The following is a 16,703-nucleotide window of genomic DNA, read 5'->3' as shown; positions in this document are numbered from 1 at the left end:
TAAAATAAGTAAATAATTAAATAAAAAGTGAAAATATATTATGGCTAAGGCTGACATTTTATAACAGATTTTTAATTTCTTCTGTAACTTTTTTCTTTCTGATATGTATATTTTTTCTAAAATAGAATCAACTATGTAATAATCACTGTTTGACATGGGAGATATGCCTGTCAAAATTAGAAACTTCTAGTGTTCAGCAGGCAAAATATGATCAGGACTATTTCTGTCATAAGAATTTCTGTCAGTTTTATGACTATTTATATTGGTAACTTATATATTTCATGGCAACTTCAGCTAGCAACTCATGGAAAAAATCAGGAAAAATAAACATGGATCCTATTTCCCATCTCTTAATTAATATGTTTGTGAGAGAAATGGGTGTGTTTTCTTAGAAGTAATATTTTAAGAAAATCTCAGGATGGGAGAATAAATATGAGTAACATTAGTAACATTACGAATCAAATATCTTTTTTTTTTTGGAGACAGGCAAAAACTTTCATGTGGGGTAAAATGAAATTTTCAAATGTGGCAGTTACACAAATTAATTGACTGAAAATATTTTAAAAATATTTAAAACCAAGTTAAAAATTCTCTGAAACATCTTAATGCTACTTTAAATTTGTAAGGTTCTGTCTGTTGTTTGCTTTTGATTACATAACTTTCTGTGCATTTCTATTTAGCACATAATGATCTGTGTGAACTTTCTGTGATGCCCATGAGGTTAACATGCTGAGGCCAAGTTGTAAGAAGCAGTTAAATATCCATGATTTCTGCTTCATGGAGATAGTCTTTTTTTTTTTTTTTTTTTTTTTTGTATTGTTTGTTTTGTGAAAATCATGCATAAGACTTCTTTCAAGGTTCATCCCCTTGTGGTGGTGGGGGGGTAGCAATTTGCTACCAATTGGTAGCAAAGAAGCACAAGTCCATTGAACTGAAAAAATATTTTTCAAGACATCTCTTAGCCTTAGACCTGGAGACTAGCATGCGTTCTTTCTAGATATTTCCTGTCCTCATGTAGCTTTTCTCAGGCTTGAGAGCATTCTCTTACTCCTATGTAGATGAGTAAATAACTTCAATGCATATAAACACATGCATATGCATGAGCCCTGAAAGATGCCATAATTCACTATATCAGATTATTTAAAATTGCCCCAAATTAAGTTCTCACTAAAATATGTTTGTATGGATACCGGCCTCCTTTAAATCTGGTTTCATCCACATAATTTCCTGTATTTCAGGATTCTGTCAGAGTTGCTAACTGTTTAATTCATTACAAGCCAGCTGAAGCTGGAAAGTCCATAACATTGCCATAGTAACTGAGTGGACAAAGACTTAATTCATTAGTTTATATAAGCCAGAACTCATATCCTGCAGACAGTAATGGTTATAAATTATGTATGTCTATAAAGCCCAATGTTAATGGATTATATATATATTTAATAAATAGGTGTCAGTTCCTTAATAGTGAAAAATGGGCTTTGACTGCCCAATGCTCTCTCAAAAATAGTTTTATGTTAGATAGTTAGTCAATCAAAAAGTCAAGGGGAATGAAAAAGAACAAGAAACTGGGGTATGATAACAGTAGTGCTTTCTATGTTAAGAGAGGCTATTAATTATATTATTATTAATTTATTAACTGTTTATTTTGAAGAAGTCTCCAAAACGGAGCTGTAAAACAGTGTAGATTTACAGTAACAGTTCATTTTGAATTTTGCAGCCTGATGAGAATGACTTACCTGGAGTCAATTTTCATTGTTCCTAATCCACAGAGTCAGGGACACTGCTCAGGTAACAAAAGTGAAAGAGCAAGACTGAAATTTCTCTTGAAATTTCTCTTGAAAAATGTTTTCTGAATCACATAATTATGTCATGGGCAATGTGGTTTATTTAGGTGCACTGTGTTCTCTTGTATTAAAAACAAGAAGGTAACATGGTCACCAGTGGTACTTGGTGGTGTCAAGATGGATTTCAAGAATGAAAAACTGTTACTTTGAACTAAACTGAAATCACACACTAACTCTGAGAGCAATTGCAGGGTTATTTTATTGTCTCTGAATTCTGTAGCTATTTTTCATAAGATTCCTGGGGATATTAGTTATTCATTTTAATCCTGTAACTGTGAAAAGTACAACCCAGGTGGGAATTGCCACTACAGCCTTATTTTACTTTATGTTGCTTTATTTCATTCTTTTCTTACACTTTAATTCTAGTGCCAGCTTTCAGCAGGATGTTGAACCTGAAAGTTTTTTCTGTGCATTTAATTCAAAGAGCAGACTGTCACCTATATTTCTCCCTCAATGGAATTCTACTGCTTATCACCCTTCGTTTTATCACACTTCGTTTTATATTGTTCTTTTTTTGTTTTGTTTTGGTTTGGTTTGGTTTTTGTTTGTTTGTTTGTTTGTTTGTGTGTGTGAGCGCTTTTTTGTATGAGAGTGCTTTTTTGGGGGACAATTTTTAATTTTTCCATGAAGTTCTCAGGAGCTGTAAGCTGCACAGGCTACTGACTTAATAACATATTCCTTCTCATGTCCCTTCTCCATCCTACTCTATTGTACAGCACATTTTGACTCCTTAGATATCTCATCTGGAAAGTACTTTTATTAGATGATGTCCTGTAATTGAGGACTTCTGATATAAACCTAGTTTATATGTTTTGTTTTGTTTTTCTCAAAGGTTGTTAAAGTGCATATGAACTTTGTATTAAGCCTATTAAGCTTTCAACAGTAAGAGCTGATTTTAATAAAAGTGTCTAGCATCTGGAGGCTTACATTTAAAAGATGACTCTGAAAATCAATGCCCAAATCCCAGGAACATTTTTTTTTTTCTTGTTTTTTTTCATGTTATTACCAACAACTCTCAGCCAGAAAGGTAAATTCTGTGCATTTTTTTTCTCATTTTGCTTAAATTTACTTTCATGGCCTTCTCACTCTTAACTGAAATATGACCAAAACCTTGGTGCTAATGCAGATTACATTTTTGTACTATTTCATCCTGCTAGCTGTGTGGTAACTAAGGAGTAAAAATAAGGGCAACATATTAGCGCAGTGTTATGAAATCGTTAGCATGTCAAAAAAATTCTGCTCTCTCGGAGGGGGCCAGAGCTGTTCTCCATGAAAGAGCGCTACTATAGCAATAGAAGAAGGAGAAGGAGAAGGAGAAGGAGAAGGAGAAGGAGAAGGAGAAGGAGAAGGAGAAGGAGAAGGAGAAGGAGATAGAATGTATAATTTTCCTATAATTTTTTTTAAAATTTAAATAATTTAAATATATAAATATTTAAATAATTTTTCCTATAATTTTTTTTTAGTTTTAAGATTTCTTAGTGTTTGTAGAGAAACTAATATATCTAATGCGTTAACTTTACTCATTGATTAAGAAAAAAAAAAACAAAACAATACCAAGACAGATAAAACAACAGTAAAACATTCACCCACATTCTCCAAAGGAAATGATACTCTCCAAAGAGGTAACATGCCAGCTAGAAGAGAGAACAAATGAAAGATTTTATATCTTCTAAACTTGCCTTTCAAGATATTTGCCATTTTCTGTACATGATATCAACCAAGTTTTCCAAAATACACACAGAATATTTAAAACAAATAGAACAGTACTGTTACTTAAAATTGTAATTAGCTTGGGAAAAATATTTTACCTTGAGAAAATGGTTGAAGAACTCTGAACTGTTTCAAAGTTAAGTTATTCCAAACTGATTGAATTATCTGAAATACCACAAAGGGATATCTTTTTCTGTTGAAAAAAAAAAAAAAATAGAAAAATAAAATAGAAATAGAAAAAAAATATAGAAAAATATAGAAAAAAAAAAAAAAAGAAAAACAGTTAGTTCATATTAGTTTATATCAACAGAATAGGGGATATTAAACTACACATCATACCACTATTTTTTTTTTCCCCAAATATCAATATCAAACTGGATGCTGAACTATATGCAGCAAGAACCAAATAGAGTCCAAGCAGACTCTGTGCAAAGGCAATCTTAAAACAAAATATGACCTATTATTAGGATTTTTGCAATTCAATCTATTTGGATTTACAATGTCATCTCTCTGGAAACAACAACCAAATCAGTATACAGGCCACATAATTCATCTGCAATTAAAGTACTTCACATTGAAGATCACTTTCTCCACCAGCTATTACTCTAATATTGTTTTAGATTAAAAAAAAAAAAATCTTTTTTTGTACTAAATGGTAAATAAATTCTAAGCAGTCTCCTTTTACACCCACCTTGTTCTTTTGCAATTCTTCTAAAACTAATTTAGCATGCTTTTTAAATAGTACCACAACTTTAAGCTGCTTTTTCCTTCTCTTGTCTTATCTGCCACTTTTAACTGATTACCCCTCATTTTGTTTGTACCTATGAACTAAGAATTTATATGCTATAAATTAAACAAACTTAAATAACAATAATAACAATAATAATAATACTATTAAATTCCCAGATTATTTAGTACTTGTGCCAATACAATACAGGAGAAAGTCTGAAGGGAGGAACTGCCTGATTGGAGAGTGACTGGGATGCTTTCAACATGTTTATAGCTTTATCTCTTTAGTAAAGATGTTATTGTTTCTTTTCAAGGCTAAACTCAAATCTTTTCAGGTCACAGGACTTTTTCATGTATAGTGTTCAGTTTATTGAACATCTTAATGCAATATAAGTAGTTCTTATGAACTACTTCTAACCTCACTACACCTAAACCCAAATGTTCATCCTTCTTTAGATCACTCAGAGAATAGCCAATGGAACAAGGTTTGGTCTCTGACTATACAGCTGGGGAAGGAAAAGAACAGAAGAAAAAAATGTATTTCAAGATAATGCCTTCTGATAAAGACCACCCCAAGTTATGTTTTCAAATTAAGGAGTTTACATGTGGTGTTAATGAACAATGGCCTCAAATTATGTAACCTTTATACAAAATATAGTCTTTAAATAAAATAGCAGTATATACTATTTATACATATCTTTATGAAAAAAAATACAGAATCACAGAATCATCTAGGTTGGAAGAGACCTCCAAGATCCAACCTCTCACCTAACATTAACAAGTCCGCCACTAAACCATATCACATCTAAATGTCTTTTAAAGACCTCCAGGGATGGAGACTCAACCACTTCTCTGGGCAGCCCATTCCAATGCCTAACAAACCTTTTGGTAAAGAAGTTTTTCCTAATATCCAACCTAAATCTCACTTGGCACAACGTTAGCCCATTCCTCCTCATCCTATCACCAGGCACGTGGGAGAATAGACCAATCCCCACCTCGCTAAAGATATATACAGATATATACAGCTATATATAAATAGCTAGCTGCCTAATAGTAAAGTCCTGAAAATCCAAAGCAGCTACTGTTACGGTATGCTCTCAAAAGGTCTTTAAGACATCATGACTTCAGTGCTGAATCCTTTACTGACTTGTGTTTTTTTAATAATTATTATTTTATTATATTATTACATTTTATCATTATTATATATTATTGCAGTATTTCATTAATAATAATTATTATGTTATTAATTTTATTATATCATTGTTTTGATAATTATTGTTTTTAATAATTAATTTGAAAATAAAGATGTTGGGAATTTTCTGCATGTAGAACTAAATAGTGTAGTTTCTTAGTTTTTCAAAACTTGAAGAAGCTTATTTGTTTTCTTTAATGGGAGGACATACAACTTTACATTTTATTTTTTAATTGTTTTTTAAATAATTATGAACTAATTTTTAATCAATATTTAACTGTTAACTTAACGAAGCAATACAAGGGAAGACAGAGCAGACTGTGATGAATAAACGTGCTGCAATTTGCTATCAATGCAGCAGCAGCCTGCATGCCTGAGCTTGGTGGTGTGAATGGCAGCAGGGCTGGGTTGGCTCAGCATCCCCCACTTACCTTCTTTGTCCAGCTGCAGGAGGCAACAAGCCATCAGAAGCTGTTGAGGTTGTCACCAGTGGTTCTCCTTTGCATCAAGAAATCAATGTGTCTGACAGGCAAATACCTTACATTGTCTTTTATAGAGATGAACTTGCCAGCACTTGACAGTGTTCCAACCTTTTACACCTATTAAGGAAGGAAACAATAATGCTGTCCTCTTCTCTCTAGGGTTTTCTATATGCTACCTCTGACTGTGTCCTAAATGAATCAAGAAATCAATTTGCAGCCTCTCTGCCTCAGTTAAATCAAACTTATTCACAGTTTCTGCTGAGTAAAAAACATCCAGTGCTTCCCCACAGGTATCTGCTGTCACTTTGGCAAAGCATATCAGAGCCCTGACCAAAGCTATGATGTACAAAATGTTTCATTTTACTTTTATATTTTTTTAGCTTTACTTGTAAATGTTTTACTACTGCATGACATTGTTTTCATTAATAATATTTGTGTGAACTAATTCTGCTCTTAAAATCAGTGCTTACTAAATACGACTGCTAAATAAGGTGGAAAAATTAATGCTATTACCAAAAGAACAAACCATAATATGGAATAAAGCCCATTTTTATTGAAAAATTGTTACTAGAAGATGAAAGATGACAGTGTTTATTGTGGACATGGACATTACAGGCTATTTAATAACCTAAGTATTTACTTATTTTATTTATATGCCTGTGAATAATTATTGTTTAAGGCACAGATAGTGTTTTTATTTTTAACAACACATGTACAAGGCATGAGGCTCCCATGTTTTCTAAGGATATGATTTATTAATTTAGGCACCTGAAAGATCTGGCTTAATATGCTCCCTCGGTAGTCAATGGAAAGAGAAAGGCAGTGGTGTTTTATTGCACTGTAAGAAAGACAACTAAGTACGAAGTCTAAATCAACTTATTTCTGTCTGGAATGGAGCATGATAATTAACCTAAGATAATAAAATATCTATTAAATATGTACTAATAGGTCACATGAACTACTGAAATACTGTATGAAATTCTTATAAAATACGCTATTTATTATCTTGAAACAAATTACTTTGTAATATAAAATAAGCACTGTTTAGAAAAAAATTGTCTCTGGACTGGACAAGAGGAGTGATATTACCCAAAGGAGTGAACATTTCTTAATGTTTTCCATTATATTATATATTATATATTATATATTATATATTATATATTATATATTATATATTATATATTATATATTATATATTATATATTATATATTATATATTATATGTGTGTGTATATATATATATATATATATATATATATATATATAAATATATATATATTCAGGAAAACTATGTATTTTGAAACCTTACCTTATCACAGCTAATTATCAAAATATCAGAATGTAGAATGTTTTTCTGATGTAATAGTATGATTTATGATGAATAAGATTATCATGTCATAATACTAAGTTATCATACCATATAATAAGTACATCATGAATTCTAATAAATTTCATAGTGTAGAAATAAAATAAATATGTTACTTTGGGATATTTAAAAAAAAAATCAAAGCAAAAAAAAGCAAAGCTTAGTTTTCTGTATTTCCTCACTTATGATTCTATATGATTTTGCCACATGTATTTTAAAACTCTCACATCTTTTCATGCCTTGCAGGTTGATACAATTTCAGTCTTACTGACAATCAAATCATTCTTCCATAGGTTCCAATACATGAACATCTAGGCTCATCTCACTTGCCTGGTTTAGCTACAGTAACCATTCCTGCAGCAGAAAAACAGTTAAAAAATAGTCCCACACACAAAAATTACAAATTACTACAAATCTAATGTTGCTGTCTGAAAAATAAATAAATAAATAAAATAAATTGTTCTAACAGAGTTTAATTTCAGATAGCCTATTGAAATTGTATATCTTTTAGTCTCACTTTTATGATTAGTAGTGCTCCAAAATAGTGTTATTTTTATGATGTAATGTTTTGTGCTGTGCTGCCTTGTTTACATTTGAAATAAAATCACATTATAGTAGCTTAGACTTAAGCAGTATTCCTCCACTTCAAAATCTGCTATCGTTTTGGAGAAGCTATATTTAAAAATTAATAATAATAATTAATTAAGACCACAGGAAAAAAATGTACAGAAAAGTAAAATTGTATGTTTATGACAACTTACCAGTTATTCACATCTTTGAATTATTTGTTTCCAATTTTTATGATATATCTGAAAGTGTGATTATGAATTTCAGAGTTTTCCTGAAAGCTTCATGTATGCAACAAACCCAATATATTTGTATGCAACAAATATATAGCTTATATTTCAGGGTAAATTATTGCTTTTGAATTTCTCTTTTTTTTCAGAAATATTTTCTCATTTTCAGGAAATGGCATCTATTATCTGTTATCTATTGGGTGTGGTTTTAAAGACTTAGTATAATAAGAATTATTTTGTTGCTGTTATGTTTTGTTAATGATGCATTGCCAAAATCAGACAGTTATTCATCCGGGCTGTTTGGATGTAGAAGAACTATCTAGCTCTGCTCATATAGAGAGAATAGCTCAGGATCTGGCCTCGAACCTGAGGGGGCTCTTGCTCCCATTTCAGATAATTTGCAGTACCATCCTGTGTTAGCCTCTCCTAATGACATATACATTAAGATATTTGTAACTTATCCTATATGTGACAGCTATATGTGACAGCTATAACCTAACCTATACGTGACAGCTGTGTGAGAATGTGAGCCCCACCATACTGGAGTGAAAACTAGTTACTACAACAGTGAAACATTGGGTGCAATCATCCAGAGAGGTACGGCTACAGGCTGGTGTGGTGTGGTGTGCTGAGAGGATTCAAATGGACAATCACAGTTGGATAATGTCTGTGAAACCAGTAATTGATGTGGTTTGGATCACTTAGAGAGAAAACTCATGGGTACATGTAGGAGGGAACCCAGATATATGGGGGGACCACAGGGGTATGTGTAGGGAGAACTACCTGGGTACCTGTGGGAAGACCCCAGGAGGGAACCAAGAAGACACCAGAGACCCCCATGGCCCCATCCTGGGCTGTGCACAACATGGTGGAGATATCTGTGCTGATCTACAATGATGGTGTCATCCCTCAGATCATAGGACAGAGGAGTTGTGTGGCTCATAAGAATTACATATACACGTAGCTGTGATTAAAATGTTTGGATATCTGAAACCATTCAATCTCCACACTGAAGCTGAAATTGATCTTAAACCATGGCAGTCTTTGAGTCTAGGTTCTATTTTCCTGTAATCATTAAATGGGAAGATATCTTTTCATAAGACTTAAAAAAATAGCCAAGTTAAAGAGCTGAGTAGAATAATATTACATGTAAGGCACCAGAAAATGAGTCTAATTTTATAACATTTGCACAGTCCTGAAAACACGCATATGAAAAGCTGAGCAATCAGCACAGTTTATCTCTATGTGACATTTCCAAACACTATTTATATTTTTCATGGGTCAGTCTTTTACGAAAATAGCTTTGTACGCTAGCTATCTAATGATCTGGCATTTGAAACCAATTCAATTTATATGTTAAATTTGATGTTAGGGGAAAACCAATACACTTACTACTTTTTTGTTATGTAAGTCTGGTTGTCATATTAATTTGTCTGGAAACATCTTTTTATTTTCCAGAGGTACATCAAGGGATATAAAGTAACATAAATCATTCTGGCTCATCTACCACTGGGAATTACTGCTAAGGGTAAATTTTGGCCCAGACAGTATATATCACAGAGATACATAAAAAAGAGCACTAGCAATGCCCTTAATCTTCCCTGGCAGCTATCTGCATCTCGTGGAGAAAGACAGAGTGAAAGATCAGTCACTGGAAGATGAGCAGGACAGTAACTGAAACTAGCACTGCCTTCCAATTCACTGGCAAAGACGGGAGTTTTATTCAGCACCATGCTGGCACACATCCTTCTCTCCCTTCACCCCTTCCCTCCAATTTTCTGCAGGAAGCTGGGTAAGGTGTTGCGAGCACAGTTGGTAACTGCAGTATGCCTCTTTCAGCAACAATGCTACCAGCTGCCTTATACCAGGGCTGTGGCTCTGCCCCAAATGCCACGGACATTGAGCAGTGAGTAGGGCAGCTAATACCTTTGGAAAACCCTCTCAAAACAAAACAAAACAAAACAGCTAAAAAAAAAAAAAAAAAAAAAAAACAACAAACAAACAAACAAAAAAACTGCATGTGAATAATTATAATAATAGTAACAACAATGTTAAAAGCATAAGTTGCTATCTCCATTATCTCCATTGACCAAAGGAGAACTGCAGGCACTTATGTACTTCTGTTGCTTATAATACTGCAGGGAAAAGATACCAATTTTCACAAGCTTAAAAGACATCCTATGGGCTAACGCTACCTAAGATTGTCAAAACAACTGTGGAAAACAACTTGTCTTTCAACATTCAACAGGGAAATCTCTCATTTTTTAGTTATATGGATTAAAACATTAATTTCTTGTGATGCTTTTTAAAAGTAACTTTGTTGCCACTGAGATTGTTGTGCTACCCGTTTAAGTGAGAAAGAGACCCAAGTTAATTTTAAATAAACAGGTATGTGACTGGTTAAAAAACAATAATAATAAGCCAAACTCCATTAAATGTAATTGTAATCCTTTCCATTTCCTTTTTGCTAGTCTTCCTCAACTAACTTAATTCTGCTTTAATTTGGAGTTACTCTGTTGTAATTCTGTGTGTTAGAAAAAGGCAATTTTACCACCAAGGCTTGAATAAAAATAATTTTTGCAATGATGATGGACTCTGGGAGAAAATAGTCTCTTTTAATATTCTTCTTGTACAGATGAAAGAGAGAAGCAACGTGCACCATTTGGAGAAAAAATGCCATTTCAGATCCTCCCAAATATCATGGATAACAGTCCGAAGATAACAGGACTTCTCCTTGTCTGTAATGTTAATGAGTAAGGATGCTAGGGAGCTTCTGTAGCAAACTGCATATTCATACTCCTCATGGCAACACATAATACATAGCACTTGTATGAATGCTTGTATGACTGTTTTCATTTCCATAAAATATGCAGAGAATATTTAGAGTATTGTGGATTATATAAAGCCTTACATGTTTCTGCACTATGACTTTCTCTGCTCTGTTTATGAAGTTTGTTGGCAGTTTTCTTGACATTTTTAGAGTGCTCCCAGTCATTTAGAAAACACAAAATAATGATTTAGCAGAGATTCACTTCTTTTTCTTTTTTTGACTCTCATGTTTAATCACCATAGCTAAAACTCCTAAGTGAACGCTGTTCACTTGTGGTGACCACATCCAGTGAAACCTGTCTGCTCTTTGTCCCATTTCCTGATATACTTTGTTTCTGAGATCTAGAACTTATATAGCAATTTAAAATTCTTAAAAGACAACAAAGAATTAATACCTCCTGTGTGTTTTTATAATATTTTTTGTTTGTTTGTTGGTTTTTCTGACCACTTCTGAAAGGCGTCATAATTCATATTGCTGTGTAAACTGTTCTATCATGTCCTACAAATCCTATTCATCATTCTGAAAATGTTCCCTGTGAAGAAAACAGTAAGTAACCACAGTTTCTTTTCCATTTGCCAAGCATTGTCTCTTTAAATCCCTTTTATATTTTTCAGTCTTTGTATTTTAGAGGAAGTCATTAAGTTGGCTATACTATGAGAACACCAGCAATGAATAGCCATGTGTACTCTTTATACTATGCTGCATGAGAATGAGAGCAGGACATTTTAATACTTATTCATACAAGCATTTAATATGATATTGTTTAATATAGTAGTAAAGTTCTTTTAAGCATAACATTGCCAAGCAAAATAAAACTTCAAGAACTTTAAATTGCTATCTTATTTACCTATATAATATATAAGTTCCTTTAAGATTTGTAAAACACGGAAAAACTGTCTATTTTGCAGAGAGATTTTATCTTGGCTAGATTTAAATCAGAATAAATACATCAAGGCAGTGATCAGTCATATTGAATATAGTTATTCCTTTGCTAATTACATTTTATAATTTACTATAGTAGGATTGGGTTTCCAGTCTGTCATAATTCCATGTAAAAGTAAAACAGGAAAATGTTAAGTGACAGCTCACACTTTCCCTGATGTTTAGTTATCAGTTTTGCCACTTTTGCCACAGTTGAAAAAATGTCAATAATGATAAACAAATAAATAAATAAATTTTAAATTACATCAGAATATATAAACTTCAGAGTCTTTGATTAAGATAGTCTTTGAAATCTTAATTCAGGCATTATTGTTTTTATTTTTTGTTTGTTTGTCTGTTTTTAAGTTGCAGTATTATATTTGCAGACACAAAGACAGCCTTGTATGGAGAATTTGATATTTTTTCTTCCTCCCCCCCCCCCCCCAAAAAAAAAAAGTATTGTTGCGTATTTGAATGTCTCTAATTTCATCATCTCAAAAGGAATTTGACAGAACAACTCTATCAGTGGCCTGAGAGTGAGGGATTCTAACTTAATATCACCTTCCATTTACAAGGTCTTCACCATGTCTGTGTCCCTGTTGGTAAGCCTGGGAATAATGTGCTAAATATCATTAGCAGTTTTTGCTTGATAGCTTGGTAGCACCAGCAATTGCAAATCCTTTTATGCTACAGGCAAAGCCACTGCAGAGAAGAGGCCGGGATCTGTGTACCCAAAGCACAATTATGTTCCCATCTCTGTCCCACACGGTCTTGTTGTCACTGCTCCATCCTCATTAACTTCCTCTGTAATGGATATCTACCTTTTCTGCTTAGCCGGGCCCAAAATGAAAACTCCATAATAACCAGGGTCATTCTGGCCTGGATAGCTGGCCGTGGTATGTGCTCTTTGGCCTCTCCATTCATTTATCTTCAGAAACAAGCATTTTGCTGGGGTAAATAGCTTGAAGGGATAGATAAGGAAAATATTTTATTATACCTTCTGCTTAGCATCATGTGCACTCAGAAGGGCTTAAGAATATAGTTGAAATAGACTGAAATTTAAGAGACAGTGGTGGAACTTTTTTTTATTATTATTTTTTTTTTTTTTTTCTGCCTGTAGTAGAAATCAAGACTTTCTATGACTTGCAATATAAATATAACAAGAACAACATTTTCTACCTACAACAGAACTAATACTTAAGTTCAATATTACTTGTATTGACAACTCTATTGGGAAAACTAGCAGTTTGTAATTACACTGATTCTAAGATGTAGCCAAATCTTTCTGATTAAAGCTGAACAAGAAATTTATGAGAGTATTTAAAGTCAATATGATGCAACAACTACACAATAAAAGTTTCATCCCAAAAAGTTATAAAGTATGAAAGCAACTAAAATGAAATGTAGTGGTAACAATATGTAACCTAAAACATGGGCATCATGAAAAATTTGCCTGTATAGTAAACTACATACTACTATATAATTTCAATACCAAAATGTACTAGTATTGTCTGATATTAGGTTCAGGTTAGTAACTGTAAAGTATTCTGAAACCTGGAGGCCATGTATTGAGTTAATTTCTAAATATTCTACATTATAGCAGTACTGCATGTAAAATGTACATTACAACATATTAAATTAAGGTTAAATTAATGTTAAAATCATAACATTTGGGCTCTAAAAATATGTGGATTTCCATAGCGAAGCTGTAATTTTGTTCTTCAATATTAATCTACTTTGCTCATAGTACTTTTTGGGCAAGTCCCTCTTTCTTCCTTCCTCCCATTTACTTAAAAAGGAATGTGAGAATAGGTTTTCATCATTTTCTAGTTCTTAAGCTGATGTGTTTTTTAGTCTCTAGGAAAACATTAAATCTGAACTCCGGATACAGCTCAGTATCCATTTCATGTAAGTGTTTGGTTCAGCACTTGTAACAGAAAAATGCTAAAAGTTGAAATGTTCATTATAACTCTTAAAATGGAATCCACAGATTAATTTTTACACCTTAGTGCAAATGTATCCTACTATAAATTAGAAATAGTTTATCTAGAATGCTTTTACAACCACAAATTATTTTAAATTACAATCTATTAAAAAATAATGATATAATCCAAAAGCTATTTAATTCCTACCAGTTTCATACCAAAATAATCTGTAAAATGAATGAACTTACAGATACTTAGCATTTTAATAATCAATCAGCAGCTATTAAATATATCTGAGCTATATTTTAATACACGTGTCTTGAATACAGACTAATCAAAGAGTTTAAACAGGAATAATAAATTATAGCTTTACTTCATAACAGCAGGCTTACAGAAAAAACACTAAATACAAATATCTTCATAGTATATATATTGAATTACTCTTTGAAAATGAAATGTTTTTTTTATTGACAAATTGTCATTTTTCATTTGAGATCCAATAAAAGTAGAGGCATTCCTTTGTGTGTGTGTGTGTGTGTGTGTGGTCTGAAAGGCTTTATATGTCTTAGATCTGAGATTATAAAGAGAAGCAAGAACAGCAAATTCAATGTAAAACTAAGGCCAAATAATACTTTTTTAAGAGAATCTTATTGCTATACTAGAATAGAGGAAAGCAAGACAGAAAGCACTTCTTTCTGTATTACAGTATTCCTGTAAGACAAGAAACTTTTCACTCCTCTTGATTTAGTTTCAGAAATGTTAAGCACATTTTAATGACAATCACTGGAATGACTGTAGATGAAGCATTCACAAACAATCTGTCAGAGGTGGGAATCTTGAAGAAACAGCTTGATAATCAGCATGAAAATTTTAATGTGCAAGTTACAAGACAAGTGTAACAATGTTTTCATCTGGTAAATCCAATTTAGAAAGTTAGATTTCAGCAGCTAGTCAACAGACACTGAGGAAACAACAAAAGTTGATTTCCCTGTCCAGAGGGTGTTTTGGGTGGCTTCTGTTTTTGTCTTTAACTTTCATGGATTTTGCACTCAAGACACCCAGATAAATGTTTTGAATTTGATTTTTGAAGACAGCAAAGAATAAAAAGATAAAGACCTTACCCGTGTAACTTCAGGGCCTTCTAGGTTTGAAGAAATGAGTATTGTTAAAGTCAAATTAAACATCCAATGAGGTGAAGTTCTTTTTTACTTCACAGATCCTTGGAAAGCTTTAAGAGTTAGAGCTTCCTGCTCTAACTCTTAAGTCACTCCTGCTTTTAGTTTTGAAAACTCACAGTATGACACTGCTTACTGCGTGCTATTTTGGGTGCCCTGAGTAAAACTATGAACACAGGCACTTTTGTGCAAAACATCATAAGGCCTCTCTGATGTTCATTCAGAGTTCAGAATTAAAATGCAGAAGGCTTTAGCAAGCAAAATACAAGCTGATTTTCTTTTTCCTAGTGGAAAAATAAAGTACTCCCTGGCAAGTAACCAAGGTGGTGGGAAGGTAATTCATTTTGTGTGAGAGTATTTTGCAAATGAAAAGGGTATGCCTTCTGTTTAGAGATTAGTCAGGAAAACAAGTAATCAATTTAGAGTAGTCAAAAAAGTTAGTAAAAGAGAGTTTCTGAAGTCCATTTTCTGCCCTTCAGCTTTTTTTTTTCCCCTTAAATAATTTAATTTCAAGAATCATAAAATCTTAATACTAAATGAATAAAATGTCAACGATGTAATTTTATGTCCTTTCTTATTTATTTTGAAAGAGTTATGAAATAAATCCTTTCATTTTTCTGACAGTTGTTTTTTTAATTAGTTTTTAATTTTTATTTTTTATTTTATTTTTTATTTTTTTTCTAATGACAGTATTTTTTAACCAGCTGAAAATTATAATAAAAATAATATATTCATCATTAAAAAAATTTAAAAAAACCTTCAAATTCATGTATCTGGATTATAATTATTTCATAATAATTAATTTTTATTTTCAGTCATTTTATGAAAATTTGAACAATTATTTATATATAGTTTATTTATTTATATGCAATTTATAAATTTCTTGTGTTCTCAACAAGAAATTGAGGATATTTTGGGAATAAACCAGAACTCTAGATTACAGTAACACTTCTGTAGTGACTATGGAAGACAAAACTTCCTGAGAAGTCTGAAAAGTTAAAAACAAACAAACAAAAAACAAAAAACATCCATGACATTTTGCCAGACTACTGATGTTAAAAGTGAAAAATAATAATAATAATAAAAATAAATAAATAAAAACCACCACCACCAACAACAACAAATACACAAGAAAATCCTTTAAAACATTTTTAGATTTTTCCATTAGTAGCTTCAGGAATAAATGTTCCTTCAGTTGGCAATTTTATTTATCTTGAAGTTTTCTGCTTGAATTAGAAAATGTTGAATTCCTCAGAAAACTGTTCTCTCCTTTTTTGTGCTTCTTCACCCAGATTACAATGTTTTAGCATCTGTTCCTATGTGGAAATTGAAAAACTCTCATACATATTTTTATCATGTTTTTTAACATAATTTTTCTGAAAAGGAAGGAAAATAAGTTCAGACTATCTCTGCAGGTCTTGCTCCAACATTCAGGAATCTACTCTCCAGAACACAAAATACTGTTGAACAGGAGATGTGATTCTTCAGCATCTGTAATATTATGAGAAAACACCACTAGGCGATGTTGCCAGGAGATAGAAGAGCAGTGAAGCAGAACATAGTCCTCAAAGGGAACAATGCCGGATGATGGATATGTAAGCTGGAGCACCTCAACTAGCACAGAATCACTGCTTGCTGTATTTATGTCTAAATGTCAGGAGAAAACAATTGGGTTAGAAATAAACAACATAAACAAACAAAACTTCACTGTTATATCGCAGGCCTTAAAACT

The 16,703-nt window shown here is 32.3% G+C and overlaps 1 protein-coding gene across 7 annotated transcripts in view; it reads right to left on the bottom strand.

The window, feature by feature from the left end:
* LOC137850893 (cadherin-19-like) overlaps window positions 1-16,703 on the bottom strand; it is a 107,160-nt gene that overhangs the window by 47,312 nt on the left and 43,145 nt on the right. Inside the window, exons 1-4 of one of the 7 annotated variants that reach the window (XM_068671407.1) lie at window positions 14,918-15,153; window positions 5,907-6,074; window positions 3,653-3,747; window positions 3,435-3,478 (exon numbers count right to left, since the gene is read on the bottom strand). The exons of 1 other annotated variant lie outside the window; for it this stretch is intronic. The gene's annotated coding sequence lies outside the window, so the exon portion shown is untranslated. Of the gene's footprint in view, window positions 1-3,434; window positions 3,479-3,652; window positions 3,748-5,906; window positions 6,075-14,917; window positions 15,160-16,703 lie in introns of those variants that run through there. 5 more of the 7 variants (XM_068671406.1, XM_068671403.1, XM_068671410.1 and 2 more) reach the window with 5 other exon arrangements.

The sequence above is a fragment of the Anas acuta genome, chromosome 2, assembly GCF_963932015.1.
Source record: "Anas acuta chromosome 2, bAnaAcu1.1, whole genome shotgun sequence".
NCBI lineage: Eukaryota > Metazoa > Chordata > Aves > Anseriformes > Anatidae > Anas > Anas acuta.
Note: the sequence above shows the minus strand (reverse complement) of the source record. Positions and strands in the feature narration are given on the sequence as shown.